At 45.8% G+C, this 19,549-nt stretch overlaps 1 protein-coding gene across 1 annotated transcript in view; it reads right to left on the reverse strand.

Annotated features, from left to right (window-relative positions):
• The window catches only part of SEMA6A (semaphorin 6A), a 113,899-nt gene extending 95,804 nt beyond the window's left edge, over nucleotides 1–18,095 (reverse strand). The window contains exon 1 of the mRNA XM_082497617.1: nucleotides 17,957–18,095. The gene's annotated coding sequence lies outside the window, so the exon portion shown is untranslated. The remainder of the gene's footprint in view (nucleotides 1–17,956) is intronic.
• Between the last annotated feature and the right edge of the window lie 1,454 nt (nucleotides 18,096–19,549).

Genomic DNA, 19,549 nt, shown 5'->3' on the forward strand with positions numbered 1-19,549 from the left:
GAGCAGGTGGGAGAGACATCCCACGTCCTCAGCATCCGAGCGCCGTCTTGTCCCACATAGCACCGCGCCATGAACAAACCAACACAGACATGGGTGGTAGACAAACGCTACCATCAGAAAACATATGCCATATATGTGTGTGTGTGTGTGTGTGTGTGTGCGGGAGGGGGCGAGCGTCTGCGCCCAGACTGCGCTGCGTGGGGTGGTGGTAGCAGGGGGAGGGATGTTCACAACGCAGCCACGGCAGCCTGCTTCTGGGTTCAAACAGCCTGTCACTGCGCAGCAACGTTTATAACTTGCGTAAGATTTTAGAACTTGTTCAGCACCCAGCAACTAATACAAAGTGCTCCGGGAGCTGCCGAGACTGTTTGTCTGAACTAAAGGCACTTCGTTGCAGCCTCTCCAAGCAGGAGCGTGTCCACCTAATTACTGCTGGGACATTGTCAAGCACATTTTAGCTTAAAATACAAACAAAATCTTCATTTACAATAATTTGAGGATCTCTTCAACTTTTTTCTATTGATAAAATAAAATTTGGAGGACTCGAGGAGTCACAGCTGTTACTTATCAACTTTATTTAAGGGAGTAACGTGAAACAGCGTGTTTGCGAAAGTTCATAATCACAGCAGAATTAAATCATTTTTACAGAGCATTTATTTGAAAAGTTCTGTACACAGACTTTGAATATGGCAGAGAGTATTTCCCTCGCAGTTTAGGTTTGATTTCATTCCTGGAAACCACTATAAAAATCCTGCTCGCTTGCAGCAGGGTTCTTTATTTACACTTGGTTTTAGTTTTAAGACCTGTGACAAACACCAGATTGCTGACATTGATCATGATGTAGGCAGCGCCGCCACACATACTGCCCTGCCTCCTGGCGCTACCTGGCCAGCACGCTGCACTCCCGCCTCACTTCAGGACAGGTTTCTCCTCTGCGAACATCCAAGTCCGGAGCTGGGAAAGGGGCTTTGAACTTCATTCGCCTCCTGGCACATCAGCAGTTACAGCCACAGCGTGACAATCGCACCTTAAAATGATTATGTTATTCTTACCCCACTACAAAGACCAACCCTATACTTGTTGCCTGCACAAGGACAAGTCCTGCTCATGTCAGCAAGAGTTTTGGGTCCAGCAGAGACCTGGAGGCTTCCTGCCTCCAGAGCCACCAGCTCCTCTCTTTCTCTTCCACACCTACAAAACGCCTATCTTCAAAAACACAGGCTGCCTTTTTTTTTTTTTTTTTTTCAAAAGGAATAACACATCAAAATCTAACTTTTAGGGATTTTAACCTCTGTGTTGAGCTCGGCTTTTGCTTCCCCGCTGAGGCTACCGACAATTTTCCTAAACAGTGCCAGGTGCAGGGACTTTTTTCTAAAGGAAGTTTTAGTAGTTCAGTGGAAACTGGCCAAAAGCCATGAACTAGTTACAGACAGCTGACCAGCCAGCTGCAAAGGGTAATGCCAATGCCCTTCTCTCAGGGCTGCAAACATGTCAGCTCACCGTTGGCCTGGCAGCAAGAAGATCATACAGCCCATGAGCAGCTTCCCTCAAACCCCACGTATTGTAAAGCCTCCTTCCACCTCTTTGCCCCAAATTTATTACAACAAAATTGATTACTGTACTTGTTTTCTGTGCCTCTTCTCTCTGCACTGCTATGTGTCAATCTCTCTTCCCCACAGAAAAATTGCCTTTCCAAGCCAATCACTTGAGATGCTCGGCAATGATGGAAAACCTTCTTCTTTTCTCCACAAATAGCTCGTGAGAGAAGTCGAAGGAGTCTCGTGAGCTTTCCCAGGGGCAAAGAGGAGGGTGTGGGGACAGAGGAGAGTCCCATCTGGGCTTTTTTCCTCCCCCACCTACTGAATCCTCTACGAAGGGTAAAGAAATCGGGCAGAGACACAAACAATGTCACTTGCATCTCCCTTGTGCCATCTGTTTTTTCCACTCCAAGCTTCCCATATACTTTAGATGATGACAGCTCATCAGAAAGGAATCGTCCCACGGCATACTGCCGGTTTGCCAGGTAGAGAGAGCAATGAAATAACGGCACTTTCATCCTGCCCTTCCCTCCTATACCTCAGCACTTCAGCTGGCCATATACCTACAGCTATTCCCTTAAACCCTCTGTTTCTAGAAAGCTTCTACCCCTCAGCCTTGACCTTACAGTTACTTTCCTTGCTCCCTATAACCATTTTTTCCTTAAATGTTACTCTACATGTCTGTGTTTGTCCCACCACTTGTGGGGGTAGTTGGGATCCAGCAAGAGCAGTATGGTACCATAGCTGTATCTGCTCATTAATTTCAAGGTCTATGGGTTTCTTGTTGATTTACTCAGTCACGATGTTATCTTTTCAAAGATAATGTTTTTGAGAGATTACACAGACCAAAAACACCGATACACCTCCATAAATTTATCTTAAACTTAACCTGGCAGCACCTATCAAAAAAATCATTCTCTTCATTAAAATATTTTGAGTGAAGCTTCAATCAAAAAAAATGTGGTCAAGATAAAGTGATACCTCAACCTGGACCATTTTAGTGGTTTTCCTATGGGGAAAAAAAAATCTGCAAATTATTCATAGCTTTCTTGCAATCTCTTTCACAAGCTCTCAGAGCAGGCATTAACCCGACACACCAACTTTTCCAAATATTATTAACACTTCAAAGACACCACAAATATTGAAGTAGATAAGTTCTCTATTACTTATTCTCCTCCAATGTATCCTTCAGCAGGACAACACAGCTTCCCATCTTTTGCCTGCTGAGTTAATGCTGAAAGTATGCATTAGGTATGAAGTACTCAGTTCAAGAAGAGGGTTTCATTTAAACTGATAAAAAGTAAGGCTTTTTCCTGCAGTTAAGGGAGACATCTTGTCCTTAATTTTCCATTTAGTCTCGCAGGTTCCAGCAAAATGTTTTATCTTTTTATATCTCACACTATAACCTGAAGTTGCAATGGAGTTTAAAGCAGAGAATGACAGCTTTCTAAGCCAAAGCCACGGCCTAAGACAGTGTCCTCGTTTCACACCTGTTGATGTCAATGGAAATACTGCATAGGTTCCTAGGAGATCACAGGTTCCATCACAAGAGTGTAACGTAATATTTTATGGAGCATCCCACCTATTTCTTAAAAGATAAACTGTCTAGTTAGTATGAGCTGCCTTGCCACTCAATGGCATCTCTGTTTCATCTTAACTGGTTTCACCACAGAGCTGCAGAAACCACCTTTCCTGGTCTGAATCCGCAAGACCTGAGCTGGAGCTGGCAGCGTGTCTGCAGAGCCAGGGCTGCTGAGACACCACTCTCCTCCGCAAGATGACTTGGTGCTACAACACGTTCTCTTTGCACCTTGGGTTGGTCACACTGAAAATCCATCGCCCTCTCCAATGTACAACCTCCCTGTTTTCCATGCTATTCAGTGAGTATTGAGATGGGCTCGGGACAGATGCCTACAGAGTTTGTGGTTTGTACCAAGAACTGGAGGCTTCCATTCTTAACTGCTCCAAACCTGAAGTTACTAGCTCACACAAAGTAGAAATCTGAATAAACAAATGCCCGGTCTGAAAAGTCTGATTTATCAGCAGGTAACAAGTGCGAGTGAAACAATCAGGCAACATCTTTATTTTATTTCATTCCGTGCCTCACCAATGCATTTCCAGTGCATCACCTTCACGATGTACCCAGGAAGAGAAATCTTGGAGTCTTTCATAATTCTTTTGGCACGTCTGATCTATCTATGTATGCGGTTGAGTTGTTTCTGTTCTAAGTCTCTAGACATTTTAGCCCTGACACATTTTAAACACAAACAACTCGCTTTTTTTTTAGAAAAAAGTAAGACCTGAACAGATGAGACTGAAGAACTGAGTGCTTGCTTTGTGAACACATCACCTTTCTTCTACACACAACGCCAGCTACTCGACAGCAGCTTTTTAGCCAAGGCTTTGCCTCAAACCATCTGCAGGCATGCAGATAGATCTAAGACAGAGGTGTGGATTGAGTGGAGGGCAAAGATGTGTGCTGGGGTCAGAAGCAAGCATCTGTCCATACAGCAATTGCAGGATGCAAATACAAACACTCCACCTTTTCAGAAAGGTCTCCCCCAGATGGGAGTCCGCTGTACCCTGGCAAAACGGATTCAGGGGAGGCACTAATTTAAAGCCGAAAGAGAAGTCAAGATGCCCCAAAGTCAGCAGGTGAGCGTAAGCATCGTGATCAGCCAGCTGTGCCCTTCTGCTGATGTCTCAGCCTGTGTGGATCTCAAGGGATCAGCAGGAGTGGGAGCAGAATTACTCCAAAACATATAAAAGTCTCTCCGTGGGTATCTTGCTTTGAAGTTAAAGAAAAAAAAAAAAAAAGAAAAAAAAAAGAAAAAGCCAACAAACACCCCCACCCCCCACCCCCAATATGCTAACTCCAGCAAGTTCTTTTTGTTAAGACTTGAGCACTTGGGCTTGAGTCCTTAATGCAAAATTAACTCTTGGATGGCTGAAAGAGCCACTTCCAGAATCTGCATTTTATCTGTTCCAGATCAACAGTATGACTGCTGTTAAGAAAATTAAGGTTGAGAGATGCTGTGTCTCAAGCAAGACACAAATGAAATGGTTTAAAATAAGCACTGAGTTCACAATGGACTGACCTGAAGCAAAATCCAAATCCAGATGCACACTATTTCTCAAGGAGTTAAAAAAATAGATTGGAAAATTTAAAATTAAAATGGCCTTAGATTTGTGGCTCAAACGTATTTCTAGCTAATTTCTAAGTCACTTTAAAATAAAGAATTACTTGAATTACTATTTCTTTATTCTTCTAAACACTGGGACAACAAATGGCTGCTGCAGTCCGTTTTTCTGCATCTTGCAAAACTTTATATAATTCTTAATTCTGGAAGTTCTTTAAACATAAGAGAGTATTTAAATACTCTTTCGAGCTACAGAAAATATACTTCATAAGAGCAAGGGGAAGTGCTAGAACTACTGCCAGAAACTGTTTAATAGCTTGAAGCAATTTCCACCCTCTTGTTTGAACAGGAGGAAAAAAAAAAATATATATGTTTAAAGGACATGGAATCTCTTTCTACCTTCCCCTCTGCCTAAAATATCCAACTAATTTTTCCTTAAATTAATCTGTGCTTTTAGCCTCCCTTCCCTGTGATTATTAAAGAACTAAGCAGTAAGAGAACAGGCGCTCAAGACAGACCAAGCGAATGTTAACCTGGGACACTGTTTTGCTAAATATGCACAGCCACAGTTTCTGCTCAGTGCAAATTGTATTATTTTGTGTTCAACCGCTTGCACTTGTACCAACTGATTGTCTTACCTACCCTGTAGGGCTGAGCAAAACAGTGCAACCACTGAAACTAAACACGAATTTATTTTCTGTAAAAGCAGGGCTGAGACATGAAAGCTGTGAAAGAATCTTGTTAGCAGTTCCTTGTGTAGGCAGCATGTCTCACTTTAATCATATGCATTACGGCCTTTACCCACCGCTGCGAATTCACTCCTAGAGCTTCTCTGCACATCAGTTTGGCTAACCCACTTTCTAACGTCTCTGTCTCCACGTAAGAAAGCTGAAAACTATATTGCTGCTTCTACTGCAAACAGCAAGACAACACACACGCGCACAAAATCAGTGCCTTTGAAGAGCATGGCTTGTGTCCATCATTTCCTGTTTTTGTTCCATGTTTTTCACTACCATAGTTATCATCTGGACGCCTGAAGCTTCTGCACTGAGATTTTGAAACACAAGAGGGCAGGCTGCATGCAAAGGAAAAAGCAACACTGCATTTTCCTACGAGGTATCACGGATGTAAATAGCCCAGTTGAACAGGCTGTCGGAAAAATTTAAAAGAGGTGCATTTCTCACTTTCAGCGTAAAAAATACGCGTCCAAGCTCCTCTTCTGTTTCTGCAGACAGTATACTATTAGTTATAGCTGCACCCCTGCATTTAGAAACTGTGTCAAAAGGTGAAAGGTCTTTTTCTCTTGAAATCTGCAGCAATTTCTAAGGCCACCACATAACAGTAGGAAAAATGACTTGCCCTCTTCCAAGCTTTGACATGCAATGTACTGAAAGTGCAATGGATTCTCTCTCAGTAGGTACACTCAGCTGAAATCTTTAAGGCCCTCCCCCCATAAATGTATTTTGGTAAATGTGTTGTGTTCATTCTTACACAACCCCGTTTTTTAAGCGCAGGTAGTTGTTAGAGCAGGCTGTCATACGATGGTTGTCTAGAAGTAGGCAGCGCAGCTCCAAAGCAGCACTCCAAACCCCTCTACTAACGTGTTCTCTGCTGGTTTACTGTTGAAAAATTTCCAGTACTAGACTCTTTAAAGCAAAAATATCAATTCAATGTACAGATACCATTACAATACAATGCCTTCTTGATGGTTTTGATATTAATTTGCTCATGAGTTAACTTCCTCCAAAAATTTTGTATTTCAGTAATTAACGACTCCTACTGAAGTCAGCAAGATTTTTGTCACTGATATGAACAAGCCCAAGGTTAACCTTTCTAGACAAATCCCATGTCTGGTGAAATAAATACGGACAATATAAATATGCAATCTGAAGCAAAGCTGTGCCCTCATTTTTCTGTTTGATGTTAACAGATCAAAAGTTAGATCCTGCTGACCCATATTTTTGTGCCGTGGCCCAGCTCCTCTGCACTCATCTACGTGAGCAATGTCATCGGTTCTCATGACATATTCATGTAAGCTAAGGCAACTTGTGGGAATAGAGGTTTACAGCTGAAAATCCAGATACTCCGACCGTGGGAGCCTGGCACAAAGGAGAAGGCCAAGATTAGTCCTTCTAAAGAAACAGTGGTGTAAGCATCCACGCAGGTGCTCCAGGTTTTGTAAAGTTCTTTAAGTTCTTTGACTGTGACAACAATGAATTCTTTCATCTGTTTCAAACTAAAACAGATTACTGACCATTTGTAGTGGAAAAAAAAAAAAGTCTAAAGAACTGATTTGCTATTCAAGGTAAATCAATGCAAGCATTCTTACAAGACCCCTTCTCCAACATTAGCAGACTTACACAGTCTAAATTTTCCACCCTTCTGCAGCACATCACCAGCATTTAGTTTCACCAACACGTTACCAGAAAGGGCCTGGCTGAATTGCTTCTCTTATATAAACAACACTTGAGTTGGGTGCTACTTGGGTTTTATTTTTGCAAATGATGTTACCTCCAGGATTTCAGCTACACAAGACAGCTTATGACATAAATGCAGATGGTTGTAAAACCAGTTGGTCAAAAATGTAATAGGTGCACCCAAGAGGAATTAGAATTTGTGTATCAGAAAACTTACTCTATTCCACACGTTGCCTTTTATTTTTGAAGATTTTTGAAGTTTTTCTGTGATAGATGTTTTAACGCATCTATGTAGTACTCTAAGAAGAATGTTCTGACAAACCAAAACTGCATTGTTATCACAGTCAGGCAGTCAGACACCAGCCTTCATCTCACACCTTCAGGCTGTTAGCTTCAGGATGGCTAAATTTGACTTTTGGACTACGCATGATGTTGAACAAGAACAGGATCTTTTTTTTTTTTTTTTAATCTTGGGAAAGGAAGTGTTCTGGCAGTATCTCTAGGTCTTATGCTCAGAACAGGATAAAGCAAAAAAGACGACACCACCCTACAATATACGCGTCTCGTGACGGAATTAATCGGTGTATCTGAACATGCTGAACTTCCCTACAACAGAATTAAAAGGAAACACCTTGCAGATAATAATGAAAAAGTGTAGTAACTCATGCAAAAATCTTTCCTCTTCCCACAACAGCTCTTTAAGGATTCAGTTATTAATTTCTTTTTAAAGAAAAACAAATTCCTCTTAAAATTCAAGAATAATTTCACCAATTGAGAAAAAAAGCATCCCAAAGAATCAGTAGAAAAAAGTTTGTCTTCTTACTTCTTCGCAAAACCTGAAAAGACTCTCCTTTTTAATTCCTTTCCAAGAACAACAACAAAAAAATCTGCACAATGTGTTTCTGTAGAAGAAAGTCTCCCTGCATGGACACAGTTCTTGAAAAATATGTTATATAAGTACCCTCCTGTAACAGACTACGACAAATTTTAAAAAAATCAATTTAACTGCGGTCATTTCTGATTAATATGGTTGGGATCAGTAAGCTGTAATTGCAAAAGCTGTGCATTTGTAATTAATAAGTGCAAATTTTTCAGAAGCAGAATGAGTTGAACATTATTAGAATTTTATACACGTAGTACCAAACTCTGTTCATACAGAAAACTAAATTCAAAAGTTGATTTTAATGCATGACGCCTTTCTTTCATTAGAGAGCAATGTTGAAAAGCCAGTACTATAAAGATGATGGCCTGAGGTTCAAGATTGCAGTTAAACAGCCTGTGATCCTCTATATAATAAAAAATACGTTTTGAATCAAATACCAGGCTGCATTTAGCCATGCTCATGGCGTGAAGCACTACGCAAGAAAGACAATCCCGTGGGACTCAACCTCTACTTTGCCATCAGGCAGCAGACACTGGGCTGTACCCTGTGTGTAGGATACATGGTGGGAAGGCAGCTCCAGACAGCACAAAGCCATCCTGTCCCATCCCATCCCATCTTTTTCCTCGCTCTGGCGTTTCGGGACAGGATGCAGTAGCATCCTCCTGGCCTGTGTGGATTGCAACCGCAGCGTTTCCCACGCAGACCCAGGCGCAGGGGCCAGGGCTCTGGCCACCCTCCCATCACTCCTCCCCATCCACCCTCTCCAGAGGACCAGTGGGCAGGTCCTCTGCCCACTGTGACCAGTACCCTGCCCACACCCGGGGACCGGCTGCAGGCACCGGGGAGCTCTGACTCTGAACGGGGGACAGCTTTCCCCTCTCTCCGGTTCCTTCCCAAGCCAGGCTTCAGCCTTCCAGGAATATTCAGGCAGTAAGATGCTATTCAGGATTTGCAAAGCAAACTCCGTAACATTGCTAAATAACGATTACTTTCCCAGAAATTATTATTTTCTTTCCTTGACAACGTGAGTACAGTTGATGCTAAAACTCAGCAGCTTGGGGATGCAGAACTGTTATGACCAACCATAAATAAACTGAAAGAACTATACTGAACTATAAATAGAGTAAGGGCTTGCTGCTGAGGTGTTCAGTAGAAACGCTTCTTTACTCTCCAACAGGAACCAGACCGGGCCTCTATACTGACTATACAATCGGTTATCACTTACTTCTCTGTATCTTAGAGGTAAAAAATAAGTAATAAGCAATAAAAATCATTAATTAATGTTAAAGAAAGTACAAAGATACCTTATAGAACTGCTTAAATTAACTTCTATACACAGCTATTCTATATCTAACCTGAAACTAAATGGAGTACAATAAATTCTGAGAAGAAAAACACAACTGAATTTGTACCTCTACAGCTTTTGACCTAAGATATTTTTCCACTGTAACAATTTTCTTATGCAATCGCCAGCTCCCTTCCGAAGGGAACTACCAAATGACCAGGGCAAATTATTTTGTTCTATCAGACGGTCAGTCTGCTAGATACACGTATATCGTGAGTTTAACCAGAAAAAGGCTGGGATTAACTTCATGTAAAATATGCGCATACAACAAAGTATGCAAAAGCCAAACTATAAAGCAGAAACTTCCATACTATATGAGAGTATAAAATTACAAATACAGATTTTCTGGGCATCTACCCACAAACAAAGCTTTGTAGTCTTTAAAATTCCTGTGAAATGTTTGGACTTTAATTTGTTACGTTGGTAGGGCTCCTGAGGGTGGATTACAAATAACAGGCACGTGTTCTCAATATGCTTGTTGATCTCACTTGAAAAATTTACAAGATTGGGTAGTAAAGACCCAAGCTGAAACTTTAAAACTCATTTTTTAATGCAAGTTAACCATCTGAAAGTAAAAAAGTGGCTAATTTTCCAGATTAGTTCCAATTATACCGAATTCTTTAATCTAAACTGCACAGCTTTTAACATGATTCTTTGCTTCATGTGAATACGCAAGCCTTTTTTTTTGTGTGTGTGAACAGAAGATATGTATGAAGCCTATCTGTGCAAGAACCAAATTGGTTTGTTAGAACTGGAGGGAAATCACTTAATTCTGCAGACACTGTAAAGTGAAAAAGAAATGGGATTTAAATATCTGCTAATATATGTTTCTCACTCTTGTTCACAGCAAAGTGATGAAATTTTTTTCTCAATGGCAAAGGAAAAAGAAGACCATGACTTGCTTACTGAAAAATGTTTGTGCGTTATTTTATATTACACATAACCAATAAAACAGTTAATATTCAGCACTACATTGACAAGTCAGTCTTCCAGCTACTTTCCTGTTAGACCTATTTACTACTTTACCGTTCTTCTCATTTGTCAAAAAAGCTATTTCTGACTACTCACAGCTCTGCATTTCTGAAAGTATGAATGTTTGAAGGCCAAATTTGTGAACACATAGTGAAACATTATTTAAAAAAAAAAATACTGCCAATGCCAACACAGTGCTGAAAGAGCACCAGTTCTGTCTGAAAAAAAAAAAAAAAAGTTTACTTCCCCTTTTCTACTTTGTAATTCAAGCTGCTTTGCAGCTAACAAAAGGGTACTTATTGTCATTTTATTAAATTTAAGGTAACAATAAACATTAACTCAGTCTCAAACATGATGTCATGCTGTATGTAGCTAGGTTAAAAGAGAATGTAAAACAAATTACCTGGATTGCTTAGGAAACCCTAAATGCCCTAATTTACCCAACCATTTATCAGCAGAACTAATGAAAAGCCTTTCTTGCTCTTGCAGTGGGAAAAGGTAGCCATTAGTCTCTGAAGTGTACAATTTTACCAGCAAGACAAAACAAAAAGCAAATCTTGGGAGTAAATATCAGCTGGATGTTCACATAACAAGGTCCAGAGAGACATATCCAGAAGTTTCCTCGTTTAATCCAACTCTGAATAATGTTGGATGCTGTTCTCTGTTCCTTCAGAGCTCTACTACTGCCAAAATAACTGCAAGGCTTGCAAGTCCGAATATATCTCAAGCCTTTCCCAAGGCACCCCAACACTATCTGAGGCACTGAAACTATGGCAACCGAATAAGAAAGCAGCTTCCATGATTAATAGATGAAGATCCCAGCGACAGTGCCTAGCTAGGCCATAATTCAGGAATGCAGAAGGAATTAGCATAGAATCCATCTCAATCTACCAATAAAAAGTAGGTTTTGAAAGGCATCAACAAAACAGCAATTTTTTCTCTGCTAAAAAAAAATATTCTATAGAACTATAAACTGCTCAAATTCTCATTAACATTTCAATGAACGGCTGCCTCGAGTGCAAGTAATGGATAAATGTTCATGAACAACAGTGAAGGAACCAACATAGCAGATTTCCCATCTGACTATCCAAGCCACACGTAGGAATACTCAATATATAGAACATCTCGGTGAAGCTGAGCAGGCGGAGATAAGAAAGTAGAAATAATGTTTGCTGCAGTCAGGAATATATTTGGACACAGTTTTTCCCATTGTGTTGGGGATTCATATAAGAGACTACTTTTTCCATCCACTGAACTGGAACACCCGACCATATCTATTATATACTCTACATGTTTTCATTACTAGAAGGCCCTGTGAGTCTGTCAGGGTCATTGCAAAATTGATGAGGGTTAGGAATACCTTTTTTTTAAAGCACGTAATCAAACTTCCTCTATTATCTCCAGTAAAAATACTAGTATTATTATAGTCCTCATCCACTAGATGATCTCAGACTAAGGTGAAAGGGCGTGATAAAAATATTCATTATTTCTTTCCACTTTCATAAACATGAAGTTCTTGCTAAACACAATTGGGTACAGAGATCATAAAAGCATAGGAATGCGCTTTTTGCCCGTATCACACAAAGAGTATAACCCTACAGTAAAGGCACGGCTTTACCTGTGGTGAGGAACCAAAGGCTTCCCATACCGAGGACAGCACACGTGCCGCCATGTCGCACGATGCGGTGCAATGCTGTGCATCTGCCCCTTGAAACTCTTTTTAACTTCAGCATTGCATGAATGTTGTAAAACTATATTTCCGTAGAAAGTTCCTCGGTAGCAGTTTTGTTGGTAGCTAAAAAAAACCTGAAAAATGGCACGGGGTAGTCCATGATATGTGAATTTCAAGTATCTAGTATAAATACTCTATATAGAAATGCCTATTATTAACAATACTTTTAAAGGAAAGGTCATCACTGAATGTAGTGAATTACCATATGTCTTCACTCTAGAGATAGAGCAACTGGCAGTTCTGTTAATAGCTGGTTTATCTACTTCATTTTATATCTCTATTTCAGCCACTAAAGAAACACTTTGGGGCTTGGGGAAAAATTCCTTTCATACAAAAATGACTCTGTATTCACAGAGAGCATAGTACACCCCTCCTTTCTGGCTGATAAATAACTACAGTTCTATACTGGGAAAGACTTCAAGAGGTTTTACAGTGAATTACGGGGTAATTCACGTCGGGTTTTTCTCGTTTTCGTCTTCCTTTTTTGAAAGTTTTTTTTTTTAAAAAAGTGATATCGACTTCCTTTTTTTATTATACTATAGCTGCAGCTAAACTTTAGATTTCAGAGGGCATAAGTCTGGCAGCCTCATTTATGTTCATCTGTTGCATGAAAGCTGAGAATATAATTATTTTATGGGGGGACGGATTTCCCTATTTTCAGCTGCCCCACTATTAACTGTTAGCAGCCTTTATAAGTCTGAAGTGACAAAACCTGCAAATGCCTCTATGCCTGTCTTTCAATGAACCCCTCCTAAGACTTCCAGAATACCCTGATGTTGTAGGTGCATATCTGTTTTCTATTTTTTTTCTCCCCCAGTTCCCGTAACGCATTTAATTCTGAATCCTTTCACATTTTCCAGCTGCTAAAGCAGAATAGGCAAATGAGCAGCTTGGGAACTCCAGAAGACATGCGGGACACGCAATATGTATAATTATAACACAGTAGGTGGCACTCTTCCCTTTAAATCCTACGGCAGTGCCTTGGAGCTGTGCTGCCATACTTGCCCTGTTGCAATCAAGACCCAAAACCAAAGCATCGCTCACCGTGAACAATTAAAGATCCCTTAACACTGTATAAATGCGAACATACAGTTATTTCCATGGCCATAGGTAACGGTTTAGTCGTCTCACAAGACAGCACACAACAAAAACAAAGACATGCAAACTCTGGTCTGCCAGGTTTGCACTTGAACTGGGGAAGTCCACTTTTGCCTTCACGGACCCTACACACATCTAAGCTGTTCCTCACTTGAAAGACTGCTGCAACAGGCCAAAAATAAAAATATCCCTACAGAGAAGTGTCCGGCTCAGGCCCAGGCTTTCCCTCAGCTGCTTGTTTCTGCCTTGAACGCTGTTCATGGTTCCTGGATGCTGTTGATCAGCAGCCACGCTCCATGCTACTGACTGTACCTTACTGCCAAAATGATCTCTGCGTATGCCTCACCCATCTCAGAGTAATCCTGATACACAGAATTAATGAGCATAAAACGCTCAAATGGTCACCAGTAGAAAGCATTGGTTATTCCTCTTAGTTTTCTGTTGCCCTGTCAAGACAAAGCTTGTCACAGTTTGTCAGACGCGACTTGCTCCATAAGACGCAGACCGAGGTCTGACCTAACGCTGAAGGTTCATCCAGAGTGAACGATCTCGCACCACAGCTTCAGGTCCTCATTAAGCATTGATTCCCAACAGAGAACAGTATTTTCAGACTGGGGCCTAAACATGGAAAAAAAAAAAAAAAAAGTCCCTACTTGAGGCATAGTTCAACAACTGCCTTTAGTCTCAGAAAATTACTCAGGCAAGCAAGGCTTCACTGGGTGAGCAAAGCTTACTTGGGTGAAGGAGACCGGGAAGGATAAGGGCTAAAGATTTACCTCCTCAATAAATCAATAGGAGGAGGTAAAATACGGCAGTATCTGTATCAAATTAGGATAGTGAAAAATTCTGGTTTAGTACAGTTCAACTTCTCGCTAGCATATGCTGCGTGCAATTGTTTTCAGCACTCTGCTATAGTGTATGGGAATTGGGTACCATATACAAAACATTTGTTTGGGTAGTATAACAATGTGTTCTTGCAAACAAGTTGGATGCAAGGCATGTATTAGCTCAGGTCAATTTAATCCTAAAACATTTTATGTCTCCCCTGCTGTAAACCATGTGAACTCCTTTCATGTGTATTTATGTATGGCTCTTCAAAACAAGATGACAAATTTCCCCTTCCCTTCTCAAAACATGCACAAGCAAGTTCACAATCACCTACTTCCTTTTTAATGCAAACAGTTCTCGTTTGGATTTATCACAGGTCATTAATTTGATCTCTCTCCTTTTCTTTTTCTTTTTTTTTTTTTTCTTTTCAAAAATGCAATGAAGACAACTCCTCATCCTTAGCCTGACCTACCATCCTTCTGCAGTCTTAAACTCCAATAACTGCGATCCTCTAGAAACACTAAGAGGGGATGACTATGGCTAATACTCAATTTCATCTTCAAGTAGCTAGAGATGTTACCTAGTCATGTTTCTCATAGATGTTAGTGCCCAATTATTTTTTGGTTCAAGTAGTATGAGTTCAGTTGATAAGGTTGCTTTTGCCATTAAGTAAGAATATACAGTTTTAATGCACAGTAATTGAAAATACATAGAACATCTGTGACCATACGATTCATCTTCCCTAAAAGTACTCACCCATGCTTCAAGGATTTGATTCCTACTACATGAAAAGCAAATGTTGCAAATACACTTTACGGTATTACTTACTATTTTAAAATTCATTTAGCATTCAGATAGAAGCCTCATCTGAGCATTCTACTCCTGAACTAAACTTCCATGAAAGCCAGAGATTTTCTCCAGTGATGAGTGGTGGAGAACTGAGATCAGTGTTTTTATGCATAGGAAATTGTTTGGCTTTAAAGAGAATTAGTATATATTCTCTTTGTCTTATGCCTTATGAGAAGCTACCATATTAAAACCAGGTTCCTTTTAGATAAAATGTACCCTAGACAGTGAAACGCCTTGGCAACTTGTACTTTTTTAAGAGTGACAAACCTTTGCGATCTCACTGAAACTAGTCCTTGCTTTCAACCACATACAAGGCAATTCCATGAAGAAAGGGGTTTGCTGGAGCAGACCCAAATTTCCTTACAATACACTTACATTAGCCTCGTTAAAAAAACAAACAAACAAACAAACAAACAAAACCCCAAAAACCAAAACACAACAAAACCCAACAGAAGTTAACCAGAGCAAGATCGTTTTGCTTTTCTGATCTGAAAACAAATGGAAAAGGAAGCCCTGAACATGATAACAGCTGTATAAATCTTACTCTGAAAGAAATGCCCCAGACTCCTCAAAATCTTCATGAGTTCTGTGATTAAAAGAGCCTGACGCTGCTGGACTTTCTCACGTTGATGCCAAAGGATTTACCCGCCAAGTAAAGATTACTTACATGAGAATGGCTCACTGGATAACACTTAAGATTAAATGAATGCAAACCAAACGCACTCACTGAACTAATTTTTGCAAAGGCAGTGGGGAAAATCACGCCTCTAGCTACTATCTTTAAGGTTAGCTTAATAATTAATATCGTTACTGGATGATGCTAAACAAAAGTTAGCAGAATCTATGTCAAATAATAAGCCACCGTGCAGCCGTGGTTGTGGAGATTTAACTCTTCGTTATTTACACCATCTGCAAGCCGTGTTACAATTTATCACAAGGCTGACTAAAGCCCTTATTTTTGCCTTTCGCTTTAGTGAAACAATTTTCTGCCTACAGCAGCTGGAGACCCGCGCTGCACAGACGCTGGCACGAACGCGCATGTTTACAAACTTCAAAAGCAGCAATTAGCTCGGGAGAGGGACAGGAGGACAAATTTCCCTCTTGAACAAGCGGTCAAGGTTAGGAAAAAGGAGCAGAGCCGTTCAGCCTACGGAAAAACCCAACAGTTGCCGCCTTGCGACTCACCCCGGGAAGCGCCAGGCAGGACAGAGGCGGCGGTGGCGGGCAGATGGGCATCTCCGCTGCGACTGACCGGGCACCGGGCTCCAGCCTCAGCCCCGCTTCCCCCGCCAGCCCCCACCCCGGCCGGAGCCACCCCCGGGAAACGCCTCCCCGGGGCAGGAAGGAAGGAAGGAAGGGGCTGGGACGGCCGAGCCCTCGCAAGGAGCAGGTACTTTCTCCACGCGTGATGAAGGAGACCCAAACTTTTCACCGCCCCCCCAACCACCCCGCCCGCAGAGCGCGGGGCGGTACCGACCCTCAGCCGGCCCCGGGGGCTGCCCGAGCCGCCGCCGCCCCCCACGCCTCAGCTCCGCGTCCGCGGCGCACCGCCGGCAGGAGCACAGCCCGGGGATGGGAGGGGGGGGTAGGGGCGAGCAGTCTACCGCGGAGCCGCAGCCACGGCTACTAACGCACCTTGCCCCCTGCTGGGAGCCTTCCCTGGCCGTGCATACACGGGGACGGGTATGTGTGTGTAGGGGGAAATCCCTCCCCTCCTCAGCATCCTTTCCCCTTAGCAGCATCCTCTCCCCTCCTCAGCATCCCTCCCTATCTCAGCATCAGCGGCACGGAGGCGCCCCGCTCCGGGCCCCCACCCGGCCTCCCCGCCGCCGGCCCCGGGGCAACCCGTGGTCCCTCAGGGAGGGCTGGCCGAACAGCAGCTCCTTTGTGCCGGCCGGCACTGTTATTCCCCTCCTTAGAAAAACTTTCTCTTTTCTGCCTTTTCGTCCGGCTCTCCGGGGGCCGCAGGGAGGAGAGGGGCTGAAGGAGCGGCAGGGGGAGGGCGAGGAACTGGGCTGCCCCGCGATGCTCCCCGCCCGCCGGGCCGCCCCGAAGGGTCCGGTCTCCCCTGGGCTCGGCGCCGGGGCCAGCCCCGCTTGCCTGCGCTCACCAGCCGGGGAGAAGCGGTTGGCAGAGCCACCGGCCCGCGGGGGAGATGCTGGCGGCGCCCGGCAGAAAGGGGCGGGGAGCAGCCCTGCCCGAGAGCCACCCTTCTCCCCGGGGCTGCGGGAGGGCAGCTCTCTCCCTCTCCCCCCCCCTCCCCATCCTCCGCCGGGGCCGCGGCGCAGGGGAAGGCGGCCGCTGCCCGCGGGGAGCGGGCGGGGACCGGAGCCGGCGGCCCCAGCCCGCGATCGCGAACAAAGCCCGGCGGCAGCGCCGGGGTGGGGGGTGGAGGGGCTGCGCCGCGGAAGAAGTTTGCTCGGTTCTCGGCCCCTTCCCCCAAAACGCCACCCCAGCCTTGAAAAAGAAAAAAAGGAAAAATAATAATAAAAGAATAAGAAAAATAAATAAATCGTCCGCAACCCAACTACCCGGCATGGAAGAGCGGAGACAGCGGGGGTTACGCCTCTGCACGGAGCGCCCACATTGTCCCTGTAACAAAGACACCCTCCCCCCGACCCAGCCCCACACGACGCCCGGCGGCCCCGGGGTGAGCGGTCAGCGGCCCCGGTCCCGGTCCCGGTCCCGGCGGCGGCGTCCCGCGGCAGCCCGGCGGTCGCGACCCCCTGCCGCCGACCCGCTGCGAGCGGGGCTCGGGGCTGGGGAGGCGGAGAGGAGCCCGGGCACCGCGCATGCAAGCCGTGCCAAAGGGCTACCGGGGAAAACTAAGATGTTAAGCAGTTGTTTGTCGGGTTGTTTTTTTTTTTTGGAGGGGGAGGGGGGTAGAAAAAGAAGGGAAAAAAAGAAAAGAAAAGAAAGGCGAGGCCACGAGATGCCTGGAAAGTGGCAACAGCGAGCGCAGCGTGTGCACTTGCAGGCGGCTCTTCTCCTCCTCTCAAGGCGCTGCAAAGGCTGTCGAGGCAGAAAAGCAGCAGCCAGCCTTAAACCACACACCATCCTCGCTCCTCCCGAGCCTGCCGGGGCGACCCGGGAGCCGTCCCTTCCGAGCAACCCCAAAACATCAGGTAGGGACACGGACGGGGGAGTACCGTACCTTTTCGGTGCATGTATCTAGGCAGCTAGAGGACAGAACTAGCTGATGTAGTGTCCCATTTAGTAATCCATTTAAGGGGATCTCTCTGGGAAACTGGAGCCACTCTCTCCTTTGCAATCCTTTGTCATTACTACATGTGTGCTTCCTGGGGGATGGAATATTTAGTATTTCTACTTTCTGAATTGCAAATGCAATTTGTTCATTTCCAATGATGGGCGAGAAGAGGGGAGGGAACGGGGAGAAGAAGAAAAAAAAAAAAAAAGGCAGGAAAAAAAAAAGCGTTAGCAACTCCTCTCCAGACCCAAATTCCACTACGGTTCCACTCCAGAAAGTCCCCTTCAGTGGCGCCTCGGGAGGTAAGTCATTTCGAGGTCTCCTCCTGCTCCCTCTCTACCAAAAGTGCTCCCGGTGTGACGGCTGCTTCAGGAAAACTCCGAGGCTGGAGGCACTCGCCGTGCCGCGGCAGGAAAGCGCAGTCGCTCCTCGCCCCGGGCTGCCGGGCATTGGACTGTGCGCGGCGCGGACCGGGGAGCCGCTGTCTCCCGCTCTCTGCCGCCGCCGCCGCCGCCCGCCGCTGCCCTGCCTCCCCTCGGCGCCCGCCGCCCGCCTGCCTGCCCCTGGGACGCGGCTCCGCCGGCGGAGGCGGAGACAAAGCGCGGACTGGACGGCGGCGCGCGGGCGGACGGGCGCGCCCCGCTCCCCGCCCCTCTTCTCGCCACGCCCCGCCACGGCAAGGAGGGGCGGGGCGGGGCACGTGCCCCGCCCCACCCGCGGCGGCGGGCGGGGCCTCCGTAGGGGCGGGGCTGGATGAGAGGGGCGGGGCCTGGGGGGCGGCGTGTGGGGGCGGGCGGGGGTCGCCGCGCCGCCGCGTGTCGGTGCGGAGGGGTGGGGGAGGCGGTGGCGCTTCCTCCAGCAAATGCGCTTTACCGGCGGCGCTGGTGCTGAGCGTTACCGGGCTTATGCCGAGCAGGTGGCAAGCGGAGGGGACTCGTCGCCCCCGGCCCACGCCCGTATGCCCGGAGCTGCCGCCGTTTCCAGCCGTCACGGTTGTTCCCCGCCCGCGTGGGGCGCGAAGCCCCAGGTGCGGAGACGCCCATCGGCGGCCACAGGGGCCCGGACCGCCCCGGCGGCGGGGGCGCGGTACCGGGCAACTGCCCGTAATCCCCCGGGGGATGCGCGGCTCGTCCGCGCGCTGCAGCCGCGGCAGCAGGGGCCGCTGCGGAGCCCGGGGCGGCGGCGGCGGCGGGGCCAGGCTGGGCCGTATCCCCCCGGGTGCTTCCCCGGCACCCCCGGGGGGGAGCGGGGACTGGAACCGCAGCTGGCGCACGTCTCGGCCGCCCGCTTGTCTTCCTTTCCCCCTTCCCTCCGCCCAAATCCCGCCTCGGTGGTCGCTCGCCGCGATAATCCCCGTCTCGGAGCCAATCCAGCCAGGAGCGGGAGCAAGCGGCGCTAATACATTAATCCCCCTCTCCGAAGCCCCCCGCCGCCGCCGGCGGTAATCCCCCCTGTCCCCCGGTGCGGCGGGGCGATGCTGGGGCTGTGCCGGGGACCGGTCCCCACCCGCCGCGCACGGGGCTGAGCCGCACGCCCCGG

The sequence above is a fragment of the Vanellus vanellus genome, assembly GCF_965231255.1.
Source record: "Vanellus vanellus genome assembly, chromosome: Z".
NCBI lineage: Eukaryota > Metazoa > Chordata > Aves > Charadriiformes > Charadriidae > Vanellus > Vanellus vanellus.